The sequence below is a fragment of the Tympanuchus pallidicinctus genome, unplaced genomic scaffold, assembly GCF_026119805.1.
Source record: "Tympanuchus pallidicinctus isolate F22 unplaced genomic scaffold, pur_lepc_1.0 scaffold12, whole genome shotgun sequence".
Taxonomy (NCBI): Eukaryota; Metazoa; Chordata; class Aves; order Galliformes; family Phasianidae; genus Tympanuchus; species Tympanuchus pallidicinctus.
Window position 1 is genome coordinate 7,173,839 of NW_026294637.1, and position 11,533 is coordinate 7,185,371.

Below are 11,533 nucleotides of genomic sequence, written 5' to 3' on the forward strand. Positions count from 1 at the left end.
GGGTTTCACACAGGGAGAGACGCACAGGGATATGGTAAATTCTTACATCGGTTGAAACATCTTTAAAAGAAGAAACATTCTTCCTCGTTTATCCCAAAGATCTCACTCTCATGGCTCTAGAAGATGTCAGTTTTTAAGCACCTTCAGATAAAAAGAGCCATTAATTATTGCAAGTGCATTCACATCATCTGAATTTTGCTCTTAGCAGCCTTCTGACATTCACCACTTCTGGTCTGCCTCTGGCCTTGATGAAAGGAGGGTTTCTTGCACCAGCAGCCCATGATTCGCTGCAAACTGAACTTCTTCAGGCACCTGTGCTGTTCTCAAAGAGAACCTTGCCACACCTGCCAGGGCAGGACCATCCCAACAGGTCCCCAGGGAGGGACTGCAGGGGAAAAGGGGCGGCACTGGAGGCTGAATGGGACTCTAGAGAGGGATTTGCAAAGAGAACAAACTCCCAGTCCAACTCAGGAGGACACAGGTCCCACAGTGCCTGGAGAACCAGGCGTGGAAAGCCTCTGCAGAGAGGCAGGGAAGATGCTTTCAGGCTGTTGGCAGAGAAAGAATTTGGAGCCCATTGGAGAATATGTCAAGAGTCAACATCTGTCATGTCTACAAGTGACAGGAACATTCTGCGCCTGAAGGTCTGAGAGCTGGCTCTCCCTGCAGGATGGGGCCGGTGAAGAGTGAGGACACTGGCTCAGCAGGAGTTTTATTTTCCATAGCACTTGCCCTCCTCTCCTCAAACTCAGTTTGGGTTGTCGCTCTCATTTCCCTCTTCACCTCTGGTTTTGCTGACGCAAGTTGGAAACCTGACGGACCATCAAGGTACTGACACTGTTTGCTTCGGGATGGTTCATGAGTCATCCTCCCTGCTTCACAGCTAAAAGGATTGCTGATGCTGATGTCCTCAGAAGGGACACATCAGCAGGAACATCACTACATTTGAAGCTATGTCAGTGCTCATCAGCACTGGGCTGTGCACACAGGTTGGCTGTGCACAGGTAGGGTCTCCAGCACACACCGGGTCCTGCACACCAGGTTTGTTGTTATGGGGTCATTCTTTTGTTTTTATCAACTTTGGGGAAGGAAGCAGAAAGGAAGATTGCTTGACCTACCTGGTTCATTCATGCAGAACTGCTGTGCAACATAGAGTCAGATTTGTCAGAACACTTACATCACAAAAAGAGACTACGGCCAAAAGAAATTTTAAGCATGGTTAAGGAAAAAACAAACAAACAACAAACTAGCCCACAGATATAAAGTCCTAAGGGGAGGAAAATAGGACAGCACTTACCCAAGCACTCTAAGTGATGTTGGAATTTCACATTCAACACTGATCTAAGCACTGGAAGTGGCAGGAGCCTGGCACAATACAGGATAAATAGAATTCCAAAGCACTCAAGTCTGAACAGGGGGCATCTAAGTTTCCTTGCTGAAATCACAAAGAGGCACGAGAGCAGCAGCACTGAGGAGACTCTGTAGAGAGGGACAGCTGTCCCCAGTGCTGGGATCACTCCTGGGACATTGCCCTGTACAGTGATGGTTGAGTGGCAGAGAGCAGGGAACAGAGCCAGGTCTGAGAGCTCAGAGACCTCCTTCCTGCTGGCAGCTGGGGGGTCGTGCTGCCCTTGGCTCCAGCAGCAAGGGGCCCTCACTTTATTGCCGTGCGACTCCCAGAGTCAGCAAAGCAGGAACCCCATTCAAACCAAACACTGGGTCGTCTACCAAGCAAAGGCTGCTATTTAGTTAGAAACACACAGCCTCTTATTATTACGTTTCCCTGGAAAAAAAAATTATGTTTGAATTAGAGAGAAAAATATTTAGTGAAAAATCAAACATCCACGTGCACATGGAGTCCTCGACATACCATAAAGACTCCATACCCTGTTCAGCACATCTCTGCATACAACAACCATCTCTAGGTAAGCCCACAGCCAGAGGTTAGGTTGTCCACACTGACACAGCGGGCAGCAGCTACAGGCTGGTAAAGCTGCCCAGGTCTGCACTGATTTCTTACCCTTTCCAGATGGCTCCAAGAGCTGAGACACACTTGAGGGCATGCAGTACGTGAAGCCAACAGACATACCACAGTTATGAGGATCTTTTCATATTTCAGCCATGCCTAGAAGCACAGTTTCAGCCACAGCTGAAAGACATTTGCTTATATACCCGAGTGATCTGAGCACCTCTTGACAGCCCAATGTCTCTACCTCCACATCTGAGCACAGAGACACCTGAGGATCCCCACGTATTCATTTTCCTTCTGCTGCTTTAAACCACCCAGGAGAGGGCAGCTGGGATATTGCAAGCCTCAATCTGATCACTTCAACAAGTGATCCAAAGGAGCAGGGGTGACACTCACAAGGTGCCTGTGCAGTGAAAATCATGGTGGTTTCACAGCTGAATCATGAGCTGGAATGGACCCTTCAAGGCCATCTGATCCGACTCCCCTGCACTGAACAGGGACTCCTACAGCTGATCAGGTGCTCAGAGCCCCGTCCAGCCTGACCTGCAGTGTCTGCAGGGATGGAGCAGCCACCACCTCTCTGGGCAACCTGTGCCAGTGCCTCACCGCCCTTATTGCAAAAAACTTCTTCATTATATCCAGCCTAAATCTACCCCCTTTTAGTTTGAAACCATTTCCCTTGTCCTATCACAACAGGTCCTACTAAAGAGTGTCCCCTTCTGTCTTACGGCCCCTTTAGATACTGAGAGGCTGCTCTCAGGTCTCCCCAGAGCCTTCTCTCCTCCAGGCTGCACAACCCCAGCTCTCAGCCTGTCCTTGTAGGGGAGGTGTTCATCCCTCCGGTCATATGTGTGGCCCTAAGCAGGATACAATCAGAACACCAGTGGGAAAGCCCTGCAGGGCTGTTTTTCTTAGCACAGCTGCTGGATCTTCTAATCAAGGCTATCAGATACACTGATATCATGCTTATAATGGTATAACTCTATATCAGTGTAGTGGCACAATGGATTTACAAAGGAGCAGTATATACAGAAATAGGCATTCATGCTTGCTAATCCCTCATAAGCCTGTAATCCTGATTCTTTTTTTTCCCCAAATAATAAGTGCAGATCTATTAAGACCCTATCACTCCCTGCATGCTAAATTCTTTTTTTCCTGCCTGGAATCTGCTATGTACCCTACATGTGCATGGCAGGGCACAGGGTAATGTGCCACCAGCAGAAGCACGTGGAAGCAGTCACAGCTTCACCAGTTGTTGTTTATGGAGAGCCTGAGGATGCTTTCTGGAAGGCATTTCTACATCAGAATGAAACACATTTATGTGCAAGCAGTAAGCAAGGGGACACCATCAAAGTTTGCCAGCCTCCCCCCATGCCAGCCTGGCAGAGGTTTTCCACATTCCTCTCACTGGCTGTGCAGCCAAATCCACACCTCCAGCAGCAACCCCAGCCACAGACAGCTATTTCCAGGGAGTCTCGGTACCAAACAGCTTTTTACAACCCTTTTGTAGCTAACCACATGTGTACAACCTGGAAACAACCCTTCCAGAAGTGACAAAGTAATAGTCACTAATTACACAATTAATTTATCCTTTGGCACTAATAAAAAAAAAAAAAAGGGATTTTCATTACAAAGGAGGGTAAAAACAATCTAAGGATTTGTTTAATTAAAACTACAATGTACTAAAAATACAAATAATCCTAATGATACAGACAACATTGTAATTGTGTAATTAGTAATCACCTACAGAAACCATGTTTCTCTGTCTCTAAAACCACTGACTTTTCATCTTGCTGTTTGTTTTTCCCTTTTTATTGCATGTAACCATCCTCAGGGCACGCAAATCACAACAGCAAATTGCTGCACACAAGCTGCTGGCTCCATGTGCCATCCCTTACCTGCAGGCAGAGGCACTGCATCCACACTGCTTGCATCCCAATCCCCATTGAGTTGCTCAGTGTCCCTCTGTCCGTGACGAACACTTCTGTACCAGGGCAGAATTGTGACTCCAGCCACGAATTGCTGTTGGGATGGAGCTGACAGGCAGAACAGGCACAGCCTTCTGAAAAGGGAGCCAAGGAGCAAACTGTTAGCCCAGTGCTATATATATATTATGCTTACGTGTCCAGGTGTTAACCAATGTTACATATATATTTTAAGTATTCATATATTCATAGCTATAAAGGCCCTTTTTCTACTTGAGCTAAATTGTATAACCGTGACCTATTGTCCCAGAAGGCTTTTTATTCTTGTTAAATGGGCACTGAGATTATAATGCTCCTTGCTAGTAGGTGCAGCAGTGTTCTGGAGCAGACAGGGAAGATGGATGGTCCTGCTGAAGCTCAGCAAAGAGGGCAAAGCAACTCATGACAGACACGAGAGCTGAGCAGTGCTGCAGTGTTCATGTTCCTCATCCCTCCCCAAAAAAGAAAACCAACCAAGATACAGCCAAGCAGCAGAAGGGGCTGGCTGTGCCCTGGGAGAAGGCAAGGCTGTCACCTAGCCTCACCCCCTCCCTATACATGGCTCCTGGGACTTGTCACCTGTATGCTGTCAGAACGGGGACAAGGCTGGCACCGGTGCCAGGGTGCATGGATATCGTGTCCCCTTGCTCTGACACAGGCAGGGTGGAAGTGGCAGCAAGCTGGCTGCTCCGCCGGTGCCAGATGGTGGATGAGATTAAAAGAATTTGATTTTCAAATAATCCATAAACCTGGCTGAGCTAATGTCGTTTCATATGCATTATCTTGTAATCCCAGGGAAGAGAGCATTTCAGAGCAAAGAGCCTTACTCTCCCTCCCTGCAAGGACTCTAACAAGCTATAGATAATCCCCTTTTTGTTGGAAGGTGCTTAGGGGAAGCGACAACACCCAGCGAGGGGCTGCGGCTGCACAGCTCCATGCCCGGGGGGACCAGCAGCTGCCTGGCACTGCAGGGGCCGTCTCACCCTTAGCACTGTAGGGTCAGGGGCAGCAGTTGGCAAAGCCAGAACCCCGGGCGATAAGGGAGAGTAAGGAGGGATTTTTGCAACTCCTGTCCCCTCATGACACGTGGAAGCCCAGCAGCCCCCAGCATTCTCCATCATCAAACCCAGCTGCCTGATCCCTGCCTCATTTCCCTGTCCTAGAGATTCCACTGAGCGCCTTGTTACCCACTGAGCCTCCGTGGAGCAAACGCGACCCACTGCTGGTCCTTGGGACCCTTTGGAGTTCAAGCCACCACGTTAAGAACTAGCGATCCCTACTCTAGGTTTAGGTTCCTCACTCTGGAGCGGGTGACTTTAAGGGGAAGGAATGGGAAGCTCCACGATGGGATTTCCCAGTCACTGTCTGCCATCTAGTGCCCAGCACGGAGCACAGGCAGCAAGCAGCGTGCAACCCCATCCTTGGAGGAATTTCTCTTACGCTGGAGCCACGATGCGATCACTGTGCTCCCAGTGCAGGGAGTTCCCCACCCTGCTCCTCCCTCTGCACCAGGGAAAGGGTTTGGAAATCAAACAGCCCAAATCCTGGAGGGATTTAATAAGGAAAAAGGCCCAAAGCAAAGGGAGGTGACTGCACAGTGCTGCCCAAGAGCACCCAGCACAAGCCTGATGTGCAGGGGCCTCAATAGCAGCTTGTAAGTGCAGTGCCCAGCTACAGCAAGTTAACTAAATGCAATACATGCTGCTTTGCAACGTGCTGCTATCCTCAAGGCCATAATGCTGTTGTCAGCAGCTCCAAGCAGAACGGTGCAAGCTCACATTGTGTGAGGAATGCCACAGACAGGCTAGGAATAGGGAGTGTGAGGGAAAGGGGTAAGGTGTGATGCTTGTCAGCAACGTGGAGATGGACAAACTACAGAAAAAAAGGCAGGGGACAAAAATTAAGAAACAAAACTAAGAGACACCGACCGTAATTCAGGTACTGTAGGTGTTGAAGACACCAGTAAAGTTTCCCGACCAGATCAATCCATGGGAAACCACTGCAGCAGGAACATGGCACCAGCAGCCACCCCATCACACCTCACTGCTCTCCTAAAGCTCAGCCAACATTCCCAGCCCGTGCCCTGGGTAATACCACAGCTCAGAGGCTGCTTTGTGGAGGCACACATTGGTGTTTGACATAAACAGGCTGCAGCAGTCATTTGGAAAAGCCAGCCAGGGCAGCAGCTCACAAACACGCAGAGCCAGAGTTACTGATGAGCACAGGGCTCCAATTTCCTTCAGTGCTTCCAAAAAAGCACTAGGCAACATTAACGAAAGGATTACACAGAATTCAAAAGCAAATGGGATTTGTGACCTGTTGTATTAACCGGGGACTGGAGAAAGCTCTACAGAGAGAGAACACTGGTGGCAGGTCACCAAACCAATTATTAAGAGCTCACAGATCACAAAGCTGGATACATACACACATCAAGACAAGTTTCTGTTTGCCTGCAGAAGCAGAATGCTGGCTGGACCACCCTCCCAGCCCAGCATGCTTTTTCAGTGTGCCTATTAAACCTGGATTATACCTGGTTACTTTCCCCAGTAACTCACTTCCCCCACAGGTTTAATGCAGAGGAATAACATTTGGGAGGGTGAAACCTGAAAGGAGAAACATAATGGGCATAATTACTTTGATAGATGAGAGAATGCAGAAAGCTGGCACGCAGCATGAGGAGGCAGCAGCCTGCCCCTGGGTGCAAACCTTTACCTGTGAAATCTTGCAAGCTTTGTCTCATGTAATTATAAGATAGGATGACCAGAGTGGCTGTGTAAGGGGCCGGCTCCTTCTAGCACTCTTCTTGCTGCTGGAGGGGGCTTTGATGAGGCCATGAGTCCTGAACCCACTGCAAAAAGGCTTTATTGCCTTGCCTGGTTTTTGAAGAAGTTTTACGTCAGCTCAAAGTCCCTTCATATTTCAATCAAGAAGTGTCCTTGTGTCTCCAAGCATTGCCTATGAAGTCCTGCCAAAGGACTGTATAACACCCCACAATCTGTAATGGAAGTGTAGTCTCGACAGTGAAGCTGTATCCAGAACAACCTGAAGGGCTTCCTGCTGCCAGCATTTTGTGCTTACCTCACAAATGCCCAGGTTTGCTTTTTGTGGGCTTGGTGTTGAGGTCTCAGCAAAGTTTCTGGAGCAATTTTACCAACTTCCAGTTTTCCAGTAGCTCTCCTCCTTTTATACCAGTCTTTATCTTTGCAAAGGAGTGCAGCACTCTGCCTGTGCCACTCGGTGTTCATCCAGAAATGGGAGGGAAAAAGCACAATTGAAACAGAAAGATGAGACATAACCCAACCACATCACTGGTGACCTATCTCAACCAGACCTCCCATGCCATTTTCTGCTGGACCTCCAAGATGCCCTGAGCAGAGCATCCCATGATGTTTTCCATGAAGGCTTATGCAGTGCTCACAGAAATCCTGGGAACTGATGAAAAACTCCTTCCCAAGAGACAGACCCATTCCAAGACACAGGAAGCTTAGGCAAAACAAGAGAGGTGGAGCCACAGAAGATCCCTCATCCTATGGGACAAAACATGGGGTGAACCCAGAAGCTGGGATGGCCTCATTCACCTAAGCCAGCCTATCCCTTGCCCCTGCAGGAAGGGCCAAACAGGGCAGCTTTCCCTGTTCTAACAAGCTCTGAGCTGTACTTGGGAGCAATAGTATCTCTCCTCATTCAGTGTTTTAGAGAGCAGGAAGCAGTGTAGCCTATGGCTCCGGAGGCCTCTCCTGGCTCTAAATGCATTTATCTTCCAAGTACTGAGGTATTTTAGTTGCTTGGAGCCAGACAGAAGGAGAAAAAAACTAAGTTTCCTTTTACACGAGAAAGCATCTGAACAGTTTGGTGTTACTGTATCACAAAACATGCAAAGGTGGTTCTGCTCAGAGGCCACCGATTCCCAAAACTCCTGCTGACAGGGCAGGATATCAGCTAAGGAAGTTATTTTGTAGGGGAAGCAGCAGAAATCTGTTCCTGCGAAGTTGAGAAGTGGTTTTAGTAGGACCTGTTATCTCTCCATTGCTGGAGAGGACAGCTAGCATCCAATTTGTCACAAAGAAAGCCTTCACCTCTCTCTTCCCACACTGTGACTGAAGCAGTAAGTTCAACGGAGGAGTTTCAGACTGCAGTTGATACTTGCATTCATTTCTGCTTCTGGAGGTTTTTGCAATGGCTGCTACACTGCACTGCACCAAGGAAAGGTCCTCCAGACAGATATGCATCTTTCTGTGTTGAGGGCAGAATGATCCGACTTTTGTGTACCGCCCTCACGAACAGGAGTGCTCTGTGCAGAAAATGGCTTTGAAGAGCAGAAAGTCTCTGCAGTCTGTCAGCACTCTGCAGCTTTCTCCCCAGGCTGTGCAGTGTGGAGAAGATAACACTCCAATAATGGCCTTGGCGGCTGCAGTACCAATCTCACATTGGACTTCTCAGCTGAGCTCCACACGGCTGCTCTCAAAGTGAGGAATCACAGGAGGCCCTTTCCAAAACACAGCTCTCTGACACACACTTCACAGGAGAGCTCTTCAATTGATCTGACAGTGCCTTGCACTAGAGAGCTACAGCAAACTTGGTGCCTTTCCAGCTATCCGCTGCTGCTGCTTCACATGCTGATGGAGAGAGCTCATGAGGAGGCAAAGCCAAAGTGAGAAAAACCTTGAGGCTCTGGGTGCAAACAAGCACCAAACTTCCTAAACAAACAGGCAAATACTTGCATAGTTCTCTGTCACAGTTGCAAGGTGAGCTTCATGTGTTTTGCTCAGCATAACTCATCTGCTTCCCCTACTCTTTGTGCTGGGCTGCATTCAAGGCAGCTCTCTCCTAGCCACAACTTGAGAGGTTTCTTCTGCTCCAGCAGGGAGAGGGGCTCTCTCAGAAAAGGCCCCAAGGTGCTGTGCTGGCTTTTCAATAGATAATAGTTAAAATAGATCAGCTACCTGACCAGACCTGCAGCTTCACAAGGAGTATGTGTAAGTTTGCACAGAGTGAAAAATTAACTTGTAGCCACAGATTTCTGAAACTTGATGAGGGGCCACATTTCTGAAACTGCCACTGTGATCTGCTACAGGACCTTTGGGAGTAGAGAGAATATGCAAAAAACATCTCCTCTCCCCTAGGAAATCTTCATGGTATGCTGCCTTCCCCCTCACAGAAGCCAACTGGAAGGGCAACACACAGAACAAGAAGTGAGCAAAAGCACCCAAACAAGGGGATCAGGGATTGTTTACAGCAACTAACTGAGGGTTTTTAAACAGAATAAACTGCAGGGGAAAAAATAAAAATAAAAGGCTATGTTCCTATGTAGATTGGGAGCAGCAATTCTTGTTTTAGGTGCTGAGGAAGCAACAGTTTCAACTTTGAGAGGAGACTCGGTTTCCTGTGCACCCGCTGCCTAGAAGAACAAAGACCTGATCCTGAGGAAGAAAGGAACAAAATTTAGAGCTGTTGATTCTGACCTGTCCATTGCTAGAGGGAGCTACTCCTCTCAGTACAGAGGGTGCTCAGAGACTTCACTGCTTGAGCAAGCCAGAAAAGAATTGTCCAGGTTCAAGATGAGCAAGCTTCCTGTACAGCCTTTTCTCTCTTTTGTGCACCTAGATTTGAGATTAAAAATGCACTGATTAAATACCATCTTATATACTTTGAAAGTCTCACACCACACCACAAAACCTGCCTTTGGCATGGGAAGTGAAGAAGAGAACTTGGCAAGGAGCTCAACCGAGCCTGCACCCACAAAGCTCTGCTCAGAAGCTGCATGCTACAGAGCTAGCAATAGCTTGAAATGGGGGCAGAGAACAGCAGAATCCAGAGCTGCCTGCATCCATTCCCCCAGGCTGCTAGGGATTCCAGGGGCACAGCCTGAGGGGAAGGACTCACCTCACCCCTCCACAGGAGCTTTAAGTCTCAGAGAAGGCAGTGCTGACCTCCAGACAGCGGCCAAAACATCTGCAGTTTTGCAGGCATGTATTCTACTCCACATTTACCTCCTCTTTGTAAATGCCCTCCACTGCAAACAGCCTCCTTTGACAGTTCTGTAAGGGTGTTTCAAGAAACCAAGTTTTGTTTATAGTTCATGACAAGCCTTCAGCTCTCAGCTGCCCAGCATTAGAAAATGAGGCTACTGAGCTACTCCCAACCCCAATGGCTCATGGAGTGATTAAGAACAGCTTTAATTTGAGGTCTGCAGCTCTCAAAGGATTGATGAAATATATATATCAATCTCCAGCTCCACCTCTGTAAGACAAACACTTTCCAGATGATTAACAACACCCATTTCCTCCCTCTCCCTGCCACCAAAGGCAGATTCCCTGCAAAGTCTAACCAGTGCTGGGCTCACATTCTGAGTGTAACACTGTAATGTGAAGGAAAACACAGCAATGACAGTGGAATAGCAAAGTCTTATGTTGCAGGAAGTGAGGATATGCTCAAATGCAGCAGCTGTGGACACAGAAACAAAGAAAAAAGAAATCTGCTTACCCTTGGAAAGCCTCAGGTACGCAGGAATCTCCATCAGGATCCCCTTGCCTTCACTGCCAACCCTCAAATGAGGTCTGGGAAGGGGTGGATTCTGGTTCTGATTCTACCCCTTCCAGTCACTCAGATGCATTGCATTGCATACATGTGAGTTCCCCTGGGTTGGTCCTGGTGGCCTTCCCACCAGGTGCTCAATCACTGTTTCAAGCTGTAACTTAGCATTTCCACTACACTAACAGTAACACAACCAGAAAAAGCACTTCAAGAAACACAACCAGACCAGAGAGATGAGACTGTGCCATATAAGCATAAGATAGCCCTTCTAATAAAGAAATTGGAGGAATAGGTTCAGGCTACCTGAGACAGACTCACCTGGCTGCATTAGCCGTGCTGCCCTAGTACACTGGGAACAGGAGCTGAGAATCAAAGCCACCTTTGAGGCTGCTCACAGGAAGTAGGAACACTAGAGCTGCCTTTCCTCTGCAAGCAAAAGTCAGCCTTTCAGCCCAGAAGGAACTGCTGATCAAATAGTTCTCCCCTTCAGAGTTTCAGACCCAAGGGGACAGTGGCGTAGGTGGAAAAGTAGCAGTCATCTAAAGAGATACTGCCTGTTTCTCATGCATCTTTCCACTCAAGGTCCTTCTGGGGCCAGACGCAGCTCCAACATGGACAAAATGTAACAAAGCATTGAACAACTGCAGCTTCCAGCTCCCCAGAAACATGCGCTGCCCAGCCCTGTTAGCCCTTACTTGCTGCCTGCGATCCAGTACTAGCAGTCTTGTTTCTGGCTAGAGGAACCTAAATCCATGGGTGACACTGTAAGGAAATCTCAGCAAGCAGGGACAACGAACTGCTTACCTTTGGAGAAGTTCCACAGGATCACACAAAGAGCTCAGCCAACGTGTCCAGAGAGATCAAAGTGTTGCTGGAAATGCTGGTGGAGCTGCCTCAGGCCTGCAAAGCTAATCCATGGATAAGCATCTGACTGCTGCTCTGCTGCACTGAGCAATGTGCATATCCTCCCCAGAGCAACATAACAACCCAGAAGAAAACTACAGTTTCAGAGGCTGGAATGATGCCAAAGAAAATCACCCCCCTGTCAGTTCTCCCATTATCTAGC

General features: G+C 48.2%; 1 long non-coding RNA gene across 1 annotated transcript; it reads right to left on the reverse strand.

Moving 5' to 3' along the window:
• Window positions 1-3,946: 3,946 nt before the first annotated feature.
• Window positions 3,947-8,955, reverse strand: LOC128075421 (uncharacterized). Its single transcript, XR_008203813.1, has 3 exons — window positions 6,646-8,955; window positions 6,464-6,536; window positions 3,947-4,031 (listed from the first exon to the last, which is right to left on the reverse strand). It is a non-coding gene; the product is annotated as an uncharacterized LOC128075421 (long non-coding RNA).
• Window positions 8,956-11,533: the final 2,578 nt, after the last annotated feature.